The sequence below is a fragment of the Mustelus asterias genome, chromosome 24 (assembly GCF_964213995.1).
Source record: "Mustelus asterias chromosome 24, sMusAst1.hap1.1, whole genome shotgun sequence".
NCBI classification, from domain to species: domain Eukaryota; kingdom Metazoa; phylum Chordata; class Chondrichthyes; order Carcharhiniformes; family Triakidae; genus Mustelus; species Mustelus asterias.
Genome location: NC_135824.1, coordinates 4,467,413 through 4,482,446, shown reverse-complemented (window position 1 = coordinate 4,482,446; position 15,034 = coordinate 4,467,413). Strand labels below are relative to the sequence as shown.

The 15,034-nt window shown below is 45.3% G+C and overlaps 1 protein-coding gene and 1 non-coding gene across 2 annotated transcripts in view; both read right to left on the bottom strand.

Annotated features, from left to right (window-relative positions):
• The window catches only part of morf4l1 (mortality factor 4 like 1), a 102,646-nt gene that overhangs the window by 9,493 nt on the left and 78,119 nt on the right, over window positions 1–15,034 (bottom strand). The gene's annotated exons all lie outside the window — the stretch shown is intronic.
• Window positions 191–263, bottom strand: trnak-cuu (transfer RNA lysine (anticodon CUU)). Its single transcript has one exon. It is a non-coding gene; the product is annotated as a tRNA-Lys (tRNA).

Below are 15,034 nucleotides of genomic sequence, written 5' to 3'. Positions count from 1 at the left end.
GCACAATTTAGCATGGCCAATCAACCTAACCCGCACATCTGTGCGGAAACTGGAGCACCTGGAGGAAATCCACGCAGATATGGGGAGAATGGAAAACTCCACACAGACAGTCATCCAAGGCCGGAAGTGAACCCGGGTCCCTGGCGCTGTGAGGCAGCAGTGCTAACCACCGTGCCACCCGAAATAAGGGTGCCCAACCTGGGGCTCAAACACATGATCCTGGGATTAAGAGTCCCATGCTCTACCGACTGAGCTAGCCGGACTGCTGACGGAGTCTCACTCCCTGTAATGCCCCCATCTCACTCTCTGCAATGCCCCGTCTCACTCTCTGTAATGCCCACACCCTCACTCTCTGTAATGCCCACACCCTCACTCTCTGTAATGCCCCCAGCCTCACTCTCTGTAATGCCCCCAGCCTCACTCTCTGTAATGCCCCCAGCCTCACTCATCAGCAAACTGCATAACACCAGCTGCCAGCTAATTGCTATTCTCAAACATTTCAGGAATACCTCTACGGGTAAACGTGAGGTTTAATTACTATATTCAACAAATGGTGCCACATATATGCAATTACAACAGCACTCATTCCTGACACAAGATGTGCGGCACGGTAGCACAGTGGCGAGCACTGCTGTTTCACAGCTCCAGGGACCTGGGTTTGATTCCCGGCTTGGGTCACTGTCTGTGTGGAGTTTGCACATTCTCCTCGTGTCTGCGTGGGTTTTCTCCGGGTGCTCCGGTTTCCTCCCACAGTCCAAAGATGTGTGGGTTAGGTTGATTGGCTGTGCTAAAATTGCCCCTTAGCATCCTGAGATGTGTAGATTAGTGGGTAAAATATATGGGGGCAGGGCCTGGGTGGGATTGTGATCGGTGCAGACTCGATGGGCTGAATGGCCTCTTTCTGTACTGTAGGGTTTCTATGATAAGATTTAAGTTTCGCAGTGCACTAATTAAATCTCACCTTGACTCCAAAGACATTACTGAACTTTTGGAAACAATATTAATACGTCAGTTTCACGTTTTGCAAAAACTCAGCCAAGGTTATTTGAAACTTTGCTGTCGAGAATCGGTGTGTAATTAAACTCAGTTGACATCAAGTCTGCTTCTGGCTTCCTGAAAATTAAACAGCAGATTAGACATTCTTAAGATGCCAATTGCAGCATTGAACTCCCAGAATGGGAGTAATGAAAACTGTACTGTTTCAGGGACACAGTGTAATGAATAAAGCACAACAGGATATAACCTTTCCTCCCCCCGCCCCCCGCCCCGTCCCCCTCCACCGGGTTCAAGTGTTTCCCATTCTAATTCTGAAAACGCTGACTCACTGGGCTTGTTTAATACACTAACAGCATTTCAGTGTCTCCCTCAAGTGATTAAGCTTCAGATTTGATTTGATTTATTATTGCCACACGTATTAGTAGGCATTGAAAAGTATTCTCGCGTGCTATACAGACAAAGCATACCGTTCATAGAGTACATAGGGGAGAAGGAAATGTCAGGGTGCAGAATGTCGTGTTACAGTCATAGCTAGGGTGTAGAGAAAGATCAACTTAGTGCAAGGTAGGTCCATTCAAAAGTCTGACGGCAGCAGGGAAGAAGCTGTTCTTGAGTCGGTTGGTACGTGATCTCATAGAGTCGTAGAGGTTTACAGCATGGAAACAGGCCCTTCGGCCCAACTTGTCCATGCCGACCTTTTTTTAAAACCCCTAAGTAGTCCCAATTGCCTGCGTTTGGCCCATATCCCTCTACACCCATCTTACCCATATAACTGTCTAAATGCTTTTTAAATGACAAAATTGTACCCGCCTCGACTCCTGCCTCTGGCAGCTTGTTCCAGACACTCACCACCCTGTGTGTGAAAAAAACTGCCCCTCTGGACACTTTTGTATATCTCCCCTCTCACCTTAAACCTATGCCCTCTAGTTTTAGACTCCCCTACCTTTGGGAAAAGATATTGACTATCTCGCTGATCTATGCCCCTCATTATTTTATAGACCTTTATAAGATCACCCCTCAGCCTTCTACGCTCCAGAGAAAAAAGTCCCAGTCTATCCAGCCTCTCCTTATAACTCAAACCATCAAGTCCCGGTAGCATCCTAGTAAATCTTTCCTGCACTCTTTCAAGTTTAATAATATCCTTTCGATAATAGGGTGACCAGAACTGTGCACAGTATTCCAAGTGTGGCCTTACCAATGTCTTGTACAACTTCAACAAGACATCCCAACTCCTGTATTCAATGTTCTGACCAATGAAACCAAGCATGCTGAATGCCTTCTTAGAATTTTGTATCTTTTTCCCGATGGAAGAAGGTGGAAGAGAGTATGTCCGGGATGTGTGGGGTCCTTGATTATGCTGGTTGCTTTTCTGAGTGGCAAGTGTGGACGGAGTCAATGGATGGGAGGCTGGTTTGCGTGATGGACTGGGCTACGTTCACAACCTTTTGTAGTTTCTTGCGGCCTTGGTCAGAGCAGGAGCCATACCAAGCCATTCGGGTGTGAAATGCTGGAAACATGGTGGGCAAATTAGCACACAGGTAGATACCAGAAACAGCCATAGAAACATAGAATCCCTGCAGTGCAGGAGAAGGCTATTCAGCTCATTGAGTCTGCACCAAATCTCTGAAGGAGTATTTGATAAATCGTATAGAGAATGTCATAATAATGAAGGAAAACACCAAATTACATCTGAAAAAAAAACTATAAATAAGATTCGTGAGTTTTGAAAAAATGGACGCGCAAACCCAAAGATGGCCGAGGATACTCTCCACTTGCCCGGATGGGTGCAGTTCCAACAACACTTAAGAAGTTTGCACCATCCTGGACAAAGCGGCCCGCTGGATTGGCACCACATCTACAAACATCCACTCCCTCCACCACCGACGCTCAGTAGCAGCAGTGTGTACTATCTACAAGATGCATTGGAGCAATTGACCAAAGATCCTTAGACAGCACCTTCCAAACTCACAACCATTTCCATCTAAAAGGACAAGGGCAGCAGACACATGGGAACACCACCACCTGCAAATTTCCCCTCCAGGCCACTCACCTTCCTGACTTGGAAATATATCGCCGTTCCTTCGCAGTCGCTGGGTCAAAAGTCCCTCCCTAATGGCATTGTGGGTCAACCCACAGCACGTGAACTGCAGCGATTCAAGAAGGCAGCTCACCACCACCTTCTCAAGGGGCAACTAGGGCAATAAATGCTGGCCCAGCCAGCGACGCCAATGTCCTACGAATGAATTTAAAAAAGAGACAAAAATATATAATAGCCATCTCAGGAGATCCTGTGTGTATTGCCCTGGTGGAATAGTGGATTCCATCTTCCTCTTGGAATACACAAAGAATGGGTTTAAGGCCAGCTGAAAACTGTCGTAGGTTGCCTACATGTGTGTGCGCTCTGTGCAAAGAAGTGCAGCAAGCACACACACAGTGCCCCTGCTAATGGTCATTTCTGCAGCTATATCTTGAATCTCTCCCTCTGACTGTGAAAGTCAGCCCAGTCAGCAAAAAAACCACAGCTGAAAGTTGGTGGGAAGCTTCTCCACCAACCACAGAATGCTAGAACCACAAACTGACTATTCGCCTGCCGAAGTCCAGTCTACTGGAATCTCAAATCGTAATGGCTTCATCATCTACTCCTCCTGAGTCATGCACTGTTCCGTGTACCTTTTTTTACTTACTTTACTTGGACTCGCTTCTCACTTCTAATCTGAATGAATGAATATGCATGTGTTTTACCATGTTTTTCTAACCTTTGGTAATTAATAACTTCACTCTATCTTTAGCTCAAAAAAGCCTGGTTGAATTGCTTCCTCTTAAAACATAAATGTTGGGTCTGGGAAAAGGTATCTGCGAAAAGGAATCCTTTTTAGATTCCTTTTGCAACCAACAGACGGTTGAATAAGAATTATGGGCCTGAGGGTGTAATAATTTGGGAGGTATGACGATGAGGAGAGGGAGGGGATATCCCAGCTAGACAATGACAAATTAGGTTGTCTCACCTGGATCAACAACTTTGAGCAAACCTCACTTGAGAGGTATATCATAGAATCCCTACAGTGCAGAAGGCGGCCATTCGGCCCATCGAGTCTGTACCGAACACAATCCCACCCAGGGCCTAGTCCCGTAACCCCATACATTTACCCCGCTAATCCCCCCGACACCAGGGTCAATTTAGCATGGCCAATCAACCTAACCTGCACATCTTTGGACTGTGGGAGGAAACTGGAGCATCCGGAGGAAACCCACGCAGACACAGGGAGAACGTGCAAATTCCACACAGATAGTGACCCAAGACGGGAATTGAACCCGGGGGTCCCTGGCACTGTGAGGCAGCAGTGCAAACCACTGTGCCACCAGTGGTTGTAATAAAAAAAACTGGTAGGAACATTGAGAGCAAATCAGGAATTAATTCTCATCCCGGTCTTCAATTCTTCCATGATCTCATTCCACACTTTCTCCTCCAGTCACTCGGCCTATCGGGGTCCCTGGGCTCCTCCAATTTTAGCCTCTTGCACATCCCTGATCTTCATCCCTGCACCACTGACAGCCGTGTCTTCAGCTGTCGAGATCCTAAGTTCTGGAGTTCCCTTCCTAAACCTCCCCTTCCTCCTTTAGGACTCTCCTGACTTTTCGTCATCTGTCCTTGCATCTCTTTATGTGACTTTGTGTCAAATTCTGTTAGAAACACCCATGTGAAGTGCCTGGGAATGTTTTAAAGCTCTAAAAATGCTATATAAATGCAAATTGTCTGTCGCTGGGATGGAGTGGCGATGACCTCGTGGTATTATCACTGAACTATTAATCCAGAAACTCAGCTAATGTTTTGGGGACCCGGGTTTGAATCCCGCCACGGTAGATAGTGGAATTTGAATTCAATAATAAAAATCTGGAATTAAGAACCAACTGATGACCATGAAACCTTTGTCGATTATTGGAAAAACCCCATCTGGTTCACTAATGCCCTTTAGGGAAGGAAATCTGCCGTCCCTACCTGGTCTGGCTTACATTTGACTCCAGAGCCACAGTGGTCTATTTATTAGGGAAGGATATTGGGGCAAGTGTGGGTCTAAATGGGGTTGAGGTACAGGGCAGCTGTAACCTAACTGAACTGCGGTTCTTGGAGCTCAGTAAGGAGTCGAACAACACCAGGTTAAAGTCCAACAAGTTTATTTGGTAGCAAACGCCACTAGCTTTTGGAGCGCTGCTCCTTCGTCAGGTGAGTGGGAGTTCTGTTCACAAACAGGGCATATAAAGACACAAACTCAATTTACAGAATAATGATTGGAATGCGAGTCTTTACAACTAATCAAGTCTTAAAGGTACAGACAATGTGAGTGGAGAGAGCATTAGCACAGGTTAGAGATGTGTATTGTCTCCAGACAGGACAGCCAGTGAGACTTTCTTGGAGCTGACAGGCCTCCTCCAATTCCATACAGACAAAAATCACTTTGCCAAGTAGGCGGCACGGCGGCACAGTGGTTAGCACCACTGCCTCACAGCGCCAGGGACCCGGGTTCGATTCCCGGCTTGGCTCACTGTCTGTGTGAAGTCTGTACGTTCTCCCCGTGTCTGTGAGGGTTTCCTCCGGGTGCTCTGGTTTCCTCCCACAGTCCAAACATGTGTGGGTTAGGGGGATTGGCCAAGCTAAATTGCCCCTTTGTGTCAGGGGGCCTAGCTAGAGTAAATGCACGGGGTTATGGGGATAGGAATGTGGTCGGTGCAGACTCGATGGGCCAAATGGCCTCCTTCTGCAGTGTAGGATTCTGTGACTCTATGAACTCCATCACTGTAAAAACTCGGATTGCACCTCCACCATTTTAAACAGCACAAATCCTGCTGTTTGACAGTGATATGTGAAAGGCACAGCACTCAATTTATAACCTGATGTTTCCCAGGAAGAAATCAATCGATCACCATTTCTCATTCCCTAATGTGAGCTGGTTGTCGATTTTCCCTGCGCCTGTCACAGGTTGAGTTATGGGAAAGACAACCTGCTTTATCTTTGTAAGTGTAATTGATCTCAATTTAACATAACCAATTAATATATTGCTTCTGATTGCTCATACAGATGTAGATTCAATATCATTTATAGTTAAAGAATTCTAAGAGCCTAATTTGCATAAACAAATTACACCCAATTAGTATAGTTGGTTTAAATGTTTTCCATTTTAACTCAGCCTGTGCCTCGTAAAGACAAGATGTGCCTCATAAATTGCTAATTAAAATAAAACATGCCTTAGCTGATAACACCCCTTTCTTTGATCTCCTGGGTGGCACAGTTGTTAGCACTGCTGACTCACAATGCCAGGGATCTGGATTCGATTCCTGGCCTTGGGTCATTGTATGCGTGGAGTCTGCACATTCCCCCAGTGTCTGCGTGGGTTTCCTCCGGGTGCTCCGGTTTCCTCTCACAGTCCAAAAGACGTGCTGGTTAGGTGCCTTGGTTATGCTAAATTCTCCCTCAGGTGTACCCGAACAGGCACCGGAGTGTGGCGACTAGGGGATTTTCACAGTAACTTTATTGCAGTGTTAATGTAAGCCTACTTGTGACTAATAAATAAACTTTAAAAAGAAAGACTACACTTGTCTTAAGAGTCAGTGCAACAAAGGTCCCTGAGGTGTAAGGGTTGTCTTGTATGTTAAGATCAGGTAGTATGGACACTGTCTCAGGCCTCCTCCATTATCCACCTGTCTTAGCGAAGCAGGTCTGGAAAGAGATGTCATGGTTTTTGTCAAGATTCCTGAGGAATTCCATATCGGAGCACTCTGTGTTATATAGGCTGTGCCCAAGGACACACATCCAGATAACAGCGCCTGTTGTTGGAGGGCCATCAATTTTGACACCCTCTCTGGTCTGCCTGATAATTGCTGGTCTTACAGCGTAGAGAGCTGTCAACAGCCGAGTGTTGCAGACTGGCACATTCCAAGGTTCAGGGCTACATTTTGAGAGACGCACTGAAGTTCCAGCAGCTACTGCGGAAGCTCAATGGGGAAAAGCCACTGTCCTAGCCCCTCCTGTCATCGTTCACTGAGGACCTGGAACCTGTGTAAAACCCTAGGTTTTGTGGGGGCTAGGTGGATTGGCTATGCTAAATTGCCCCTTAGTGTCAGGGGGACTAGCAGGGTAAGTATGTGGGGTTACGGGGATAGGGCCTGGGTGGGATTGCTGTCGGTGCAGACTCGATGGGCTGAATGACCTCTTTCTGCACCGTCAGAGTTCTATGATCTATGATTTTATGAACCCACGTGGCCACGGTGGCACAGTGGTTAGCACTGCTGCCTCACTGCGCCAGGGATCCGGATTCGACTCCCGGCATGGGTCACTGCCTGTGCAGAGTCTGCACATTCTCCCCGTGTCCGCATGGGTTTCTTCCAGGTGCTCCGGTTTCCTCCCACAGCCCGAAAGACGTGCTGGTTAGGTGCATTGGCCATGCTAAATTGTCCCTCAATGGACCCGAACAGGCGCCGGAGTGTGGCGACTAGGGGACTTTCACAGTAATTTCATTGCGGTGTTAATGTAAGCCTGCTTGTGACATTAATAAATAAACTTTAAGTGTAGTAAGGCACAACAGAAGAAAAATAGGTAAATTGACATGTAAACTTCTTAGAGGGTCTGACAGGGTAAATGCTGAGAGGCTGTTTCTCTGCTGGAAGTCTGAAACTGGGGGTTCTCAGGAAAAGGGGTTGGCCTTGAGGACCAGGACAACAATAAACTTCTTCAGAGAGCTGTGAACCTTTGAATCTCAGACACTATCACACTCGTTAATTTGTTTGTGTTAAGTTGCTGTCTGCACTATTTTAGAGTCGTCATTAACCTATTCAAAATAATTGAGGTAAGGATGGTGTTAAAATGGCACAATAATTAAACCCAAAATAATTGATGCATTAAAATAGCACCGAGATTAATTAACATTTAGGGTAAATCAGAACATGCAATAATAATTCACTGAATTCTAACATCAGTTGAATTTATTTATCTATTTTAAGATTAATAATATTAACACATTCAAATTTCACTAATTGTACTCTGATGTTTCACCTCATTAGTATTTACAGCAGGCGTGTTCTGACTAAGTGATCTGCTGCCCCCTCTCTGTGGTGTCTAACTTGTGCCTCGGATAGGATCTACTGCAAAAAGAGGCTGAGGTAGTTGAGAAAGAAGCCTTAAACATCACTGTTTAAAGAACAAATTTTCCACCATCTTCTTTACATCAGAATACAGGACGTTCAACAGTTGCCTGCAGATGTGACAAGAGGGTGACATGTAGGAACGCAGGTAGGACATCATTAAAAGCGTTAGCTTTTCTAGTTTCACCTTCTACGATCTTGCTCAAACAATCCAGCGAGAATGTAATTGTTCAGTGATCGATCACATTCAGTGAGTCCACAACAGACTCAGGTAAAAGATGATGAAATCCCCCAGTGGCGGAGGTCTTTAGGAATCACAAATCCAAAGTCACCTGTTCCTCCAAACAGGCTACACTCACCATGTGTCCTGCAATTAAATCTGAGGAAGATTGAAGCCACTGTTTTCAATACCCACTCCAAACTCTGCTTCAAAGAAAAAGAACAAAGTAAAGCACAGGAACAGGCCCTTCAGCCCTCCAAGCCTGTGTGCATCATGACGCCCTAATTAAAAAAAAAACCTTCTGACCTTACTTGGCCCGTATCCCTCTATTTCCTCCCTATTCATAGAACATAGAACATAACAGCGCAGTACAGGCCCTTCGGTCATAGAATCATAGAAACCCTACAGTACAGAAAGAGGCCATTCGGCCCATCGAGTCTGCACCGTCCACAATCCCACCCAGGCCCTGCCCTCATATCCCACCCACTAATCCCTCTAATCTACGCATCTCAGGACACTAAGGGGCAATTTTAGCATGGCCAAACAACCTAACCCGCACATCTTTGGACTGTGGGAGGAAACTGGAGCACCCGGAGGAAACCCACGCAGACACGAGGAGAATGTGCAAACTCCACACAGATAGTGATCCAAGCCGGGAATCGAACCCAGGTCCCTGGAGCTGTGAAGCAGCAGTGCTAACCACTGTGCTACCGTGCCGCCCAAACCCTCGATGTTGCACCGACCAGTGAAACCAATCTAAAGCCCCTCTAATCTACACTATTCCAATATCATCCATATGTTTATCCAATAACCATTTGAATGCTCTTAATGTTGACATAGAACATACAACATAGAACATAGAACAGTACAGCACAGAACAGGCCCTTCAGCCCACGATGTTGTGACGAGTCCACTACTGCTGCAGGCAGGGCATTCCACGCCCTTACTACTCTCTGAGTAAAGAACCTACCTCTAACATCTGTCCTATATCTCTCACCCCTCAATTTAAAGCTATATCCCCTCGGGTTCGCCATCACCATCTGAGGAAAAAGGCTCTCACTATCCACCCTATCTAATCCTCTGATCATCTTGTATGCCTCTATTAAGTCACCTCTTAACCTTCTCTCTAACAAAAACAACCTCAAGTCCCTCAGCCTTTCCTCATACGATCGTCCCACCATACCAGGCAACATCCTGGTAAATCTCCTCTGCACCCTTTCCAACGCTTCCACATCTTTCCTATAATACGGCGACCAGAACTGTACGCAATACTCCAAATGCGGCTGCACCAGAGTTTTGTACAGTTGCAGCAAGACCTCATGGCTCCGAAACTCAAATACCTCTACCAATAAAAGCTAACACACCGTACGCCTTCTTAACAACCCTATCAACCTGGGTGCCAACTTTCAGGGATCTATGCACATGGACACCCAGATCCCTCTGTTCATCCACACTACCAAGTATCTTACCATTAGCCCAGTACTCTGTATTCCTGTTACTCCTTCCAAAGTGAATCACCTCACATTTTTCCACATTAAACTCCATTTGCCACCTCTCAGCCCAGCTCTGCAGCTTATCTATGTCCCTCTGTAACCTGCCACTTCTCCCCGCACTGTCGTCAACTCCACTGACTTTAGTGTCATCCGCAAATTTACTAACCCATCCTTCTACGCCCTCATCCAGGTCATTAATAAAAATGACAAACAGCAGTGGCCCCAAAACAGATCCTTGCGGTACACCACTAGTAACTGAACTCCAGGATGAATATTTCCCATCAACCACCACCCTCTGTTTTCTTACAGCTAGCCAATTCTTGATCCAAACCACTAAATCACCTCAATCCCATGTGTCCGTATTTTCAGCAATAGCTTACCATGGGGAACCTTATCAAACACTTTGCTGAAATCCATATACACCACATCAACCGCTTTACCCTCATCCACCTCTTTGGTCACCTTCTCTAAGAACTCAATAAGGTTTGTGAGGCACGACCTACCCTTCACAAAACCGTGCTGACTATCCCTAATCAAATTATTCCTTTCTAGATTATTATAAATCCTATCTCTTATAATCCTTTCCAAAACTTTGCCCACAACAGAAGTAAGGCTTACCTGTCTATAATTACCAGGGTTGTCCCTATTCCCCTTCTTGAACAAGGGGACAACATTTGCTATCCTCCAGTCTTCTGGCACTGTTCCTGTAGACAATGATGACACAAAGATCAAAGCCAAAGGCTCTGCAATCTCCTCTCTAGCCTCCCAGAGAATCCTAGGATAAATCCCATCCACCCTTTCCAGAATTGCTAACACTTCCTCCTTATGAACCTCAATCCTGTCCAGTCCAACAGCCTGCATCTCAGTACTCCCCTCGACAACACTGTGAATTCCGACGAAAAATATTCATTTAGTGCCTCTCCTATCTCCTATCGCATAACTTCCCACTACTGTCCTTGACTGGCCCAAATCTTACCCTAGCCATTCTTTTACTCCTGACATACCTATAGAAAGCTTTAGGGTTTTCCTTGATCCTACCTGCCAAAGACTTCTCATGTCCCCTCCTGGCTCTTCTTAACTCTTTCTTTAGGTCCTTCCTGGCTAACTTGTAACTTGTAACTCTCAAGCGCCCTAACTGAGCCTTCACATCTCATCTTAACATAAGTCTCCTTCTTCCTCTTCACAAGAGATTCAACCTCTTTAGTAAACCATGGGTCTTCATGTACCCATGATGTGGAGATGCCGGCGTTGGACTGGGGTAAACACAGTAAGAAGTTTAACAACACCAGGTTAAAGTCCAACAGGTTTATTTGGTAGCAAAAGCCACACAAGCTTTCGAGGCTCTGAGCCCCTTCTTCAGGTGAGTGGGAATTCTGTTCACAAACAGAACTTATAAGACACAGACTCAATTTACATGAATAATGGTTGGAATGCGAATACTTACAACTAATCCAGTCTTTAAGAAACAAAACAATGGGAGTGGAGAGAGCATCAAGACAGGCTAAAAAGATGTGTATTGTCTCCAGACAAGACAGCCAGTGAAACTCTGCAGGTCCACGCAACTGTGGGAGTTACAAATAGTGTGACATAAATTCTGATTCTAGGATCGCATGATAAAAACTCAGGAGGAAAAAAGCAGAAATATTTATGTGAAATAGTGTGACATAAACCCAATATCCCGGTTGAGGCCGTCCTTGTGTGTGCGGAACCTGGCTATCAGTTTCTGCTCAGCGACTCTGCGCTGTCGTGTGTCGCGAAGGCCGCCTTGGAGAACGCTTACCCGAATATCAGAGGCCGAATGCCCGTGACCGCTGAAGTGCTCCCCAACAGGAAGAGAACAGTCTTGCCTGGTCGGCCTCAACCGGGATATTGGGTTTATGTCACACTATTTCACATAAATATTTCTGCTTTTTTCCTCCTGAGTTTTTATCATGCGATCCTAGAATCAGAATTTATGTCACACTATTTGTAACTCCCACAGTTGCGTGGACCTGCAGAGTTTCACTGGCTGTCTTGTCTGGAGACAATACACATCTTTTTAGCCTGTCTTGATGCTCTCTCCACTCCCATTGTTTTGTTTCTTAAAGACTGGATTAGTTGTAAGTATTCGCATTCCAACCATTATTCATGTAAATTGAGTCTGTGTCTTATAAGTTCTGTTTGTGAACAGAATTCCCACTCACCTGAAGAAGGGGCTCAGAGCCTCGAAAGCTTGTGTGGCTTTTGCTACCAAATAAACCTGTTGGACTTTAACCTGGTGTTGTTAAACTTCTTCATGTACCCATCCAGCTGCCTCTTAAATGTTGCTAATGTGCCAGCTTCCACCACCTCCTCTGGCAGCGTGTTCCAGGCACCCAGCCCTCCTCCAGATCGTCTATAATAACAATGGTCCCAGCATGCATTTGTCTGGATTAAACTCCATCTGCCATTTCTGTGCCCAAGTCTCCAATCTACTATATCCTGTTGTATCCTCTGACAATCCTCAGCACTATCAGCAACTCCACCAATTTTCGTGTAATCCGCAAATTTACTAATCAGATCCCCCCAACATTTTCCTCCAGATCATTTATATATACGACAAACAACAGAGGTGCCAGCACTGATCCCTGCGGAACACCACTAGCTACAGATCTCTATTCTGAAAAACACCCTTCCACAGCTACTCTCTGTCTTCTATGACCAAGATGTGGAGATGCCGGCGTTGGACTGAGGTAAACACAGTAAGAAGTTTAACAACACCAGGTTAAAGTCCAACAGGTTTATTTGGTAGCAAAAGCCACACAAGCTTTCGGAGCCCCAAGCCCCTTCTGAGTATTTCAATTTAGTGTTGTGATTAGGATGATTGACAGGGAGAGTTATGTGCTTAATGAGAGAAGTTAAGCTTGCAAGAAATACTGTTTCAGTTTCATTTTTTAAAAATATAAGCAGTTGCTGTTTGGGCTGCCAGAAACAGGTGTCTCTCTCTCTGTCTCTCGTAAGAGGTGTTCTGAAAGCTCTAGGACTGTTAATCTGAGACAAGTAGGTCTGTGTTTTGTTAATTAATATAAAGAGGGGGTTTAAGTCTATAAGAGGAAATTGCTTGAATTGGAACTCAGGAGAGGTGAATAGTTAAGAATTGTATCTTGTTTTGTTCAATTGCTAAAAGTTAAGCTAATTAATTTGTTACAATTTAATAGTGTTAAATAAAGTTTGTCTTGATAAAAGCTTCCCAGTGTCAGTAGAATTGCGTCTTGAGAGAGACATCACATCGTTGCATTAATGCCAAAATAGCAAATTGTTGGGGTGCAGTCTGACTGCATAATACACCTCAGGGTTTCTGATCTGCTTTCCTAACAATTTATAGAAACAATTTGAATTGATATAATTACCATCAGATGATAAAAACATCCGAAGCTGCTTCAGAGAAGCATGATGAAACTAAAGTTCACACTGCACCACATAAAGGGATATCAGGACAGGTACCCAAAAGGTAGATTAAAAAGATGTGTTGTAAGCAACATTGTGAAAGGGGATAGTGGGGTAGTGGAGGAAGTAGTGTTTAGAGCTTAGACACCCAAAGGCACTGGCCAAAAGGTGGGGTGCTTAAAATGGGGGATGTTTAAAAGTTCAAGTTTATTTATTAGTCACAAGTAAGGCTTACATTAACACTGCAATAAAGTTTGTGTGAAATTCCCCTAGTCGCCAAAGTCCAGCACCTGTTCGGGCCAATGCACCTGTCCAGCACGTCTTTCGGACTGTGGGAGGAAACCCACACAGACACGGGGAGAACGTGCAAATTCCACACAGACAGTGAGTCAAGCCAGGAATCGAACCTGGGTCTCTGGCGCTGTGAGGCAACAGTGCTAACCACTGTGCTGCCCCAGCATGCATCAAGAGGCCAGAATTGAAGGAGCGCAGCATTCCTGTTCAGGGTGGAGCTGTGGGATTACAGTAATGAGCGTGAAGTCTGGCCAATGCTCCTAAACTAGAACTTGGCGCCCTTGCATCCTATCCAATTGAGATTAACGATTCTATCAAAGTGTAAGGATAAGAATTGGGGCCTCTCCGGTAAATCAGTTATGCAGAACTTGAACCTATCAATCTTTTGTTGTCGGTGACACTCGGGTCATCATCTTCATTTACATGCAGCCTTGGTCATGACCTATTATTGAAGCACTAATCTGTATTCCTGTTAGCATGAGCAACATTGATTCTGAAGAGAGGTCCTCTCAATTGCTATGCGGTGTCCTTTCAAAATTGTTGGCTAATCAATTTAAAATTACTTTAACATTTTCCCCTATTTAGAGTGGATGTATATGCAACGGATTAAACAGTCACAGCTCTAAGTACAGAAAGCAGTTGAGGCCAAAGCATTGTGTGTTTTCAAGAAGTTAGATATAGTTCTTGGGGGGAAGGGGGAAGAGGAGACAGGAACATCTGGAATTAAGAATCTACTGATGACCACGATAATATTGCTGATCGTCGGAAAAACCCATCTGGTTCACTAATGCCCTTTAGGGAAGAAAATCTGCCGTCCTTACCTGGTCTGGCCTACACGCGACTCTAGAGCCAACGTGGTTGACTCTCAATTGCCCTCTGAACGAGGGCAACTAGGGATGGGCAATAAATGCTGGCCAGCTGCGACGGCCATGTCCCACAAATGAATAAAAAGGATCAGGCTATTGAATTTGATGATGAGACATGATCATAATGAATGGCAGGGCAGGCTTAAAGGGACTATTTTCTCCACACCAATCATCACAAACAGCTCTTTTGCTTTGATTTATTTAAAATCACAAACGGGGTTAGTAAGATTTGATCCCTGATCCATGCTGAGCGGGCAGGTGAAGGTAGGAAAAACGATCAGAGTTCCCTATTCAGTTCTTGTCCAGCTGCTCTGACCAGGATTCAGGTGAATGCTATAGAGTCAGAGTCATAGGTTTACAGCTTGGAAACAGGCCCTTCGGCCCAACTTGTCCATGCCGCCCTCTTTTTTAAACCCCTCAGCTAGTCCCAATTGCCCGCATTTGGCCCAGATCCCTCTATACCCATCTTACCCATGTAACTGTCTGAATGCTTTTCAAAAGACAAGATTGTACCCGCCTCTACCACCACCTCTGGCAGCTCGTTCCACTCACTCACCACCGTGTGTGTAACAATTGCCCCTCTGGACACTTTTGTATCCCTCCCCTTAAACCTATGCCCTCTAGTT